The sequence below is a fragment of the Rattus norvegicus genome, chromosome 4 (genome assembly GCF_021556685.1).
Source record: "Rattus norvegicus strain SHRSP/BbbUtx chromosome 4, alternate assembly SHRSP_T2T, whole genome shotgun sequence".
Taxonomy (NCBI): Eukaryota; Metazoa; Chordata; class Mammalia; order Rodentia; family Muridae; genus Rattus; species Rattus norvegicus.
Genome location: NC_141537.1, coordinates 85,274,875 through 85,282,407, shown reverse-complemented (window position 1 = coordinate 85,282,407; position 7,533 = coordinate 85,274,875).

Genomic DNA, 7,533 nt, shown 5'->3' with positions numbered 1-7,533 from the left:
CCATGGCTGAGTGTTCCATAACCTCTGTCAGTTGGCCCAGCTTCTCTGATGACAGGGAAGCCAGCGTCTCTGAGAACAGAGCCTGGCTCCTTTTGCTCGTCCTTCTGTCCCAGCACATTATCCTACATGACCCCTTCTTCCCCTGGGCTGAGCTGGGCCCACACGCTAGGGTGCATGTGGTTACACCAGCTCCCAGGCTTGGCCCCCTCCATTGTCAGACACCTGCCAGGGTTCCACAGGCACATAACTCCTGTGTGAGCCCTCCTCCTGCTCCTGCTCTGCCCTCTCCCGCCAGGCACTGGGCCTTGTGAGAAGCCAGGTATTCCCTACTCCAAGTTCAGAATTAACACACTGGTCTTAATTTCCCTGGAAACCCTCACTCTCCAGAGTTTCCAGCTGGGGTGAGGAACCACCTAGGCCTACAGCATCTCATCGGGTATTTGGACAAACAACAGGATGCCACATCCTTACCCAGTTGACACATAATGTTTCCCATGTCCAGGTTCTGTGCCTGTCCACGTCATAGACCTATGTATCTGAATTACGAGTCGAGACTCCACATTGAGTGTTACCAGCTGGAGCTGGAAGTGGATGGCTAATTTCTTTAAGTGTGGCTGAAGCTCACGTGTCTATCAACAAACTCTGGACTGTGGAAACCTCCTGTAACATTCAATGTGGAAAACTAAATCTGTGTAGACAAAATGTCAGGGCTGCTCTGAGATCCTTTGAGGAAGCAAAGGTCAAAAGAAAAGACAAAGTGGCCATGTTGTCCCAGTGCCACAGTGACTCTGATCATTTTGGGGCACCCCTTTCTACTGCAATAGCTGTCTCACCAAACATACCTTGTAGCACTCCCCTAACAGCGGAACACATTGCAGAGCCCTCTGTGACTTGCATAGTGGGTAATGGGCTGGTCCTATATAGCATCAGTCCCCCAGCCAAAGCAAGTAAGCCCTGTGCCTGGCAGAGGCAAGGCCATAGACAGCAAAGGCAGGAGCAGCCTGTGAAGTGAAATGGGACACTGAGACAACAGGAAGAGGACAGTCTTATGGCTAAGTTTTCTCATAGCAGGAGTGACTACACCCTGTTTGAGCTGAGGGGTTGTGGGGGTTCCATGTGCAGGCTTATATAAGCCACAGAGAAGAGATACACGTGGGATCAAGAAGCTGAAACTGCTCAGAGGTGACCATGAGAACACAGACTTCCTGGAATATGTGATAGTCTGACGTCCCCTGGGAGGCAGGATAGCATGCTCACAACAACGTGAGTTAAATCCTGAAAGACAGCTACTACTACATTCCAGGAGATCCACATGGGAGCAGCCATGAGAAAGAAATTTCATAAAGCAAGAATGACAGTCCCCTTGAATGAGCCACCTCTTGGATGGCTGGATGTAGTGTAGGCATGGTACTCTGTCTGCTCAGACCTGTCTTTGATCTCTGTCCTTGGCTGAATTCAGTATTGTTGACGCCTTTGCCTGTCTTGGGAAGGTAGGCAAGGTGTGTCAGGACACATTAGCTCCACCACTCATAACCTCCCTATCCCCTAAATGTACTTTTAAGGACTGTGTCTCATTTCAAGAGTTCTAAGGGCTAGGAGAAGAGGGAGCAGAGTGCAAGGAAGGGTATTCCCCTCTTTACTGGCAGGTGGCTCAGGTCAAGGGAACGAAGTGCGACTTCCTGCAGTCAGTGGAGCACGGTGATGCTTCATGTACCTAAGAGACTATCAGCCTGCCCCTAGCCACAGCATGGCCAAGTGAAAACCAGGGACACTGGGAATGAAGGTCGGAGTCTTGAGAACCCCACATTCTTCAGTATCTTCAGGACCCAGGATACTACAAGGCAGGCATTGGACAGATGAGAAACTTGAAGCCCTCGTGGGTGGAATCTTTTTCCAAGGGCTCCCAGAAAATAAGCTATTCAATGAATTGGAATCCTCCGTTCATGCCCAAGCTCTAGGCCTAGTGGAATGGGCAGGGGACAAACCTCCCAAGCTGCTGGCCTTATGGCTCCGCCCCTACTTAGTCTTGCTGGCTACCAGAACAGCACACTGATGTGCTGCGCCAGCTCGTATCATCTCAACATCAGATTGGGCAATTTATGACGTTCACTGACATTTCTTGGCACTGGTAACATCCAAGGTTAAGGGACTTTCTCCTGTATTCACATTCAGAGAGCATTACATGGGAGAAAGTGAGGGAACTTGTAAGCTCAGATCTCTCTTCTCATAAAGCCTCCAGTCCCAATATGGAGGCTTATCTTCATGACCTCTAATGACCTCTAAGTCTAATGACTTCCCAAAGACTGCCCTCCAGATACATTAGCACATACATCCGTGTATTGTCTTAGTGGGTATTTCTATCTGTGATAGAACACTATGACCAAAAGCACCTGAAGGGTTTATTTCACCTTACAGCTTGTATATCCATCATCCCGACAAGTCAAAGAAGGAACCTGGAGGCAGAAACTGATCCAAAGGCCTTAGAAAAAGCTACTTCCTGGCTTGTCCATCATGGCTTCCTAAGTCTGCTTCCATATAGAACCAGCCCTCCCTGCCAAGGGCTGGTAGCGCTCTCAGTGAGCGGAGCCTTCCCACATCAATCATTGGTCAAGAAAATGCCCTGCAGACTTGCCTGCAGGCCAATCCTATGAAGGCATTTTCCCCAATTAAGATCCCTTGTTCCCAGATGACCCTAGCTTGTGTCAAGCTGACATGAAAACTAGCCAGGACAATTAAGTTTCCAATGCATGAACTTTGGGGTACAGTCAACCCACAGCATGGTTTCCTATGACTCTCTTCTTGTCTTCCCATAGTCCAAGGAGAGTGCAGCTTTCTAAACACAGGCAACTTTTTTTAGAAAAGGCAGCCTGCTGCCTTGCCAAGAGGATCCCACCTGCCTCTAGTCTTTTAATCAACAGCTTTCAGAAGTGCTCCCAAGCCACTGGGCCTGGTATTTGCCCAACGAAGACTAAACTGAGGCCCTGGCAGCCACACAGAACTCCCACTTCTGCTGATCTGATGTCCCAGGTTCCTGATCTCTGGGGACCCCAAGTCCAAGGCCCAGTAAGTGACCACACAGCAAAAATGGCCTGGCTTGCAAATGCTCAAGAGCCTAAGCCAGGGAGTGGACTGCACTGCTGTGGAGGCCCCTTCCAGCTCGTTCCCCCCGGGGAGTTGCATCTGGATAAGGATTCAGGGTACCAGCAATACTAATTTGCAAGGTTCACAAGAGTCTCCATGCCTCTGGCTGATCTCATCCTGGCCACACTCCACCATGTTCCTACGATTCCAGTTTGGCCATGTCCTTTCAAATCCAAGACCTGAGCAAGATTGCCTTACACACCTACATGCCTCATGGACTTGGCTCTGCCCACTGCCCACTTCATCCATATTTTGAATTGGATGTGTGCCATCCCCCACCCCCAGTCTTCATCTAGAAGTCCTAACTACCAACACAATGGAATTACAGGTAGATTCTCTAGAAGGTAAATATATCACATAGATGGCATCTTCGCGAGAGGTTCACTTCCTTTAATGGGCATTTATGACTTGTCTATATGTGAAGACACAAGAGAAACAGTCTACAAATCAAGATGTATGAACCTTCATCTTGACCTTCTTAGCTCTAAAACTAAATATCTGTGGTTCACACAGTGGCATTTTGATTTAGTGAACCAAACTGACAAAGGCAACTACACTCACCCATCTAGGAGAGACCTTCTCAGGCAAATCAGTCTTGGCCTGTCCCACTGACCACAGGGACCCATTCTTCCATCACAACATCCTCCACCTGCCCTTCCTCACCTTCCAGGAGAGAATCCATGCAGCTGCTCCCCATTTTTGATCCACTGCCTGGTGATCACTCTCACCCTGTCTTGTGGTCTTAGTCTGGTAACTTGTCCCTACCACGCTGCAGCAGTCAGTATTTTCTTGCTCTCCCTGCACCCTGCACTTAAGAGTTATCAATAAATAAACCAGCATTAAATTCCAATGCTAGGGGCTGGAGAGATGGTTCAGCAGTTAAGAGCACTGGCTGCTCTTCCAGAGGTCCTGAGTTCAATTCCTGGCAATCATATGGTGGCTCACAACCATCTGTAATGGGATCTGATGCCCTCTTCTGGAGTGCATGAAGACATCTTACATACATATTTGTGTGTGTGTGTGTGTGTGTGTGTGTGTGTGCTCATATACATAAAATAAATAAATCTTTAAAAAAAATTCGAATGGTTGCTGTCTCCCACTGTCCAAGCTCCTGCAGGAATTCAGAAAAGGTAGGAGCCTCCAGAGGCTTACTGTGTGATGTGCTCCTGCCGTCCCTCACTACCCCATGCCTCTTGCCTTGAAACTCTGGTACATTCAGGACTCATCAAACACGTGCTAAATACATGCTCTGTTCTAGGTGCCCATGGCCATACTTCCTTTGAGGTCTTGAGTGTATTTATTGTCATGAAAAGAAAGAAAGGGACAGCCCTACACACATATTAATGTTCCAGTCAGGAAGGGACCACGTGCCAATGTATCCCTATTAGCACTGAAGCCAATTTAGTATACCTCATCGGGTTTGCACAACAATAAAGTCACCTTGTCACGCATCTCTGAGTATGCTCCCACCATGAAGTAACTCGTGAGCATGAATAACTATATTCCTTCACATTTCTTAGCACAGGTTCCACCTTGCTCCTCTTGGTACCCTCCACGAGACATATTCCTTTCTTACTGCATAGGTGAAGGGACTGATGTAGAAAAGAGGGAAGGAACAAATTGAGTATCCCACAACAACCAGTGGAGCAGGGACAGTGGCAGACCCCACAGAGAGGATCCTGAAGGCCCTGGACAGGCCACCTCCTCCCAGAGGCCAGTAATGACCTGTCCTGCACTGCCCTTGGGATCCCTTCCAAGGCTTCTGCCAAGTCCTGCCTTTGGGCACTGCTCCTGGGAGGAGCCTACACATGGGCCAAGGGGACAACTGTGAAACCACAAACATGACAACTGGAGTCAGGCTTGAGTGCCACTCTAGGACTAGAGTCCAAACCAGTCCAGAAAACACAAGCCTTTGCAGCTGTTCCCAGGCCTGAAGTCCAAAGCATCTTTGTAAGCTGGTAAAAACCTCTGCCAAGGCTGAATCGATTGCTGTTAATCAGACAGTGATTGGTTTACCTTAAAGACAGATGTTGGCAGAATTGCACCATAAATCATGTTTAGAGCCAGTGTTCCCGAACCAGAGTCCGGGGAAAGAGAGAGTAATAGTCCATGGAATATTGGGAGGGGGGATAAAAATAAAAATGAGCAAAGCCAGCACCCGTTCTGTCACCAGTGCTATAGAAGTATGTCTGAAATTTCACAGCAAAACCCCTCCATGTGAAGTTAAATTTGTGTCACTCCTCCTAGCATGACCACTTCATAGAGTCGTGCATGCCACCTGGCAGCAGGCAGGGGCAACGTGAGGAGGACTCCTTCTGTGTAACTCAGGTTCTTCCCCTTCTCTGATGCCTGGTCTTAGAGAAGAATGAACCAGTGTAGTGTTTTAAGGGCAGTCGGGGCTTCTGACTATCTCGGGTCCTGCCTTTCCTAAGCCTCATCACTGAATGGGGAAGACTGTCTGATGTCTTGCCAGAGATGCCAACCAGCCCATTCTCCCTCCTTCAATTCAGGCTTTACGTTCAACCCAAGGCCACCCTGCAGCCGAAGGAGATGTCCTGAATACTGTCCCCCACCCCACCCCCTGCTCCAAGATGTGTGAAACCCAAAGTCCAGAAGCCCCCAGTTTTCAAAGCCATCTTTTTCTTTCATAGCCACATACAATGACTAAGCTATGTCCCTGTCTTCTTAACAGAAAGCCCACGATATCCTAAAAGTGCAGGTTCCAAGGCTTGGTTTGGGACAGTGTATCTTAGCATCTTCCTGGAAACCATTTACACCGGATTCTCCAAGCATTCCTCTGCATTTCTCAGAATTCCCTGGAGGGTAAGTAGCTAAAACATACACAAAACTATCCCAAGAGACAGGAAAACTCATTGGAAAGCTTCTTCACTGGGGGCGAAGCAGGAAACCAGAGGCTCAAAAGCCACATTGCCTTTCACAATCTTCTCTATTACCCTGTGTGGAGATCCACACTGATGAATTGACTTAGCAACACAGCCTCTGGTTCTATGTGGGAGGGGAGGGGAGGGAAGTGCACACTCTTTGGAATCCCAAGGCAGGACCTTACTGGGCTAATTCAGATCAGCTGTCCATCCTCTTACTCATCAATTGTGGATGGTGGAGTAAAGCCATCTCGATGATCCTGGCCAGTGAGTGCTCTGAGAGAACCACAGCAAGCCCTCTGACAGTCAGATGATGTCTGGAAAAGAATTTACATTCCCAATGAGGAGCATGGGAGGTGGGGACGCCCTTAGAATTTGTAATGGCCATGCTCCTCCAAAACCCAACTGCATGTCAGATACACGGTGTTGTCTGTGGTGTTAAAATATCACAGGGGAAAAGGAATGAAACAACTGTCTGAGCTGGGCATAGTGTGCAACCAGACAGCATTTGGAAGCCTAGAGAGGAGGACTGTGACATTGAGGTCAGTCTGAGTTGTTTATGCAGAAAGGTTTGGTCTCAAGAGGAAGAGGAGGAGAAGAAGGAGGAAGAGGAAGAGGAAGAGGAGGAGGAGGAAGAGAAATGGAGGAGGAGAAAAAGTGAGGAGGAAGAGGGAAAGAGGAGGAAAAGAAAGAAGATGAAGACAAAAGGAAAACCAAAAAAGGCCCTGTCTTGGTCCATTCTCTATTAAAACTAACAGTTCCTGAGTCTGGGAAGTCCTGGGGCTGGGCAGTGACATCGGGTGAGGCCTTCCTGATGCACCATTACATGGCAGAGGGCATCACACGATGTGAGACTGCAAGCGGGTCAGAAAGTTCATAACAATGAAGCCACCTCTAACCAGGAATCCCATCCCACAAATTCACAGGCCTATGCCTTCCTGACCCAATCACCTCCTAGTCTCCACAACGCCACCTTTAGTACCAAGCTCCACACATGAAGCTGGGATGGGGCTACAGTCAAATTGGAGCAGGATCTTTATAAGAATAATCTCCAGAAGAGTTGCTGTGGAGAACTTCAGGAAGGCACCACTCTGGGACAAAACAGTATGGAGTCCAGCCTCCTACTTCCTTCCTCTGTTGACCTCCCCCAACCCTGTGTCCACAGTGTAGTGCTTCTTCCTGCTTCCCCAAGCTCTCCCAGTGCGAGCTACTGAGTATCAAGAAGTCTTCTTTAAAAATGAGGGCTCACTCATCGCTCACTCACAGGCACTGACCATGGCATCTCTCCACCTGCTCCTCCTTGCACCTTACATATGACTTTAGTACTGCCCCCTATTCTAACATTTTTCTCTCTAGAGCAGACCTCAGTCCAGCCTTCCACTCCTCCTCCCCCAGTCTGGTCATTTTTGTTGCTTTGCTTTATTAAGAAAGTTGAAAAAAATGTGGCTAAGACGAGTCAGGGGAACCCTGAAGGTGCATGGTTGTTTGTTTGCTTTTGCTGTGATCTGCT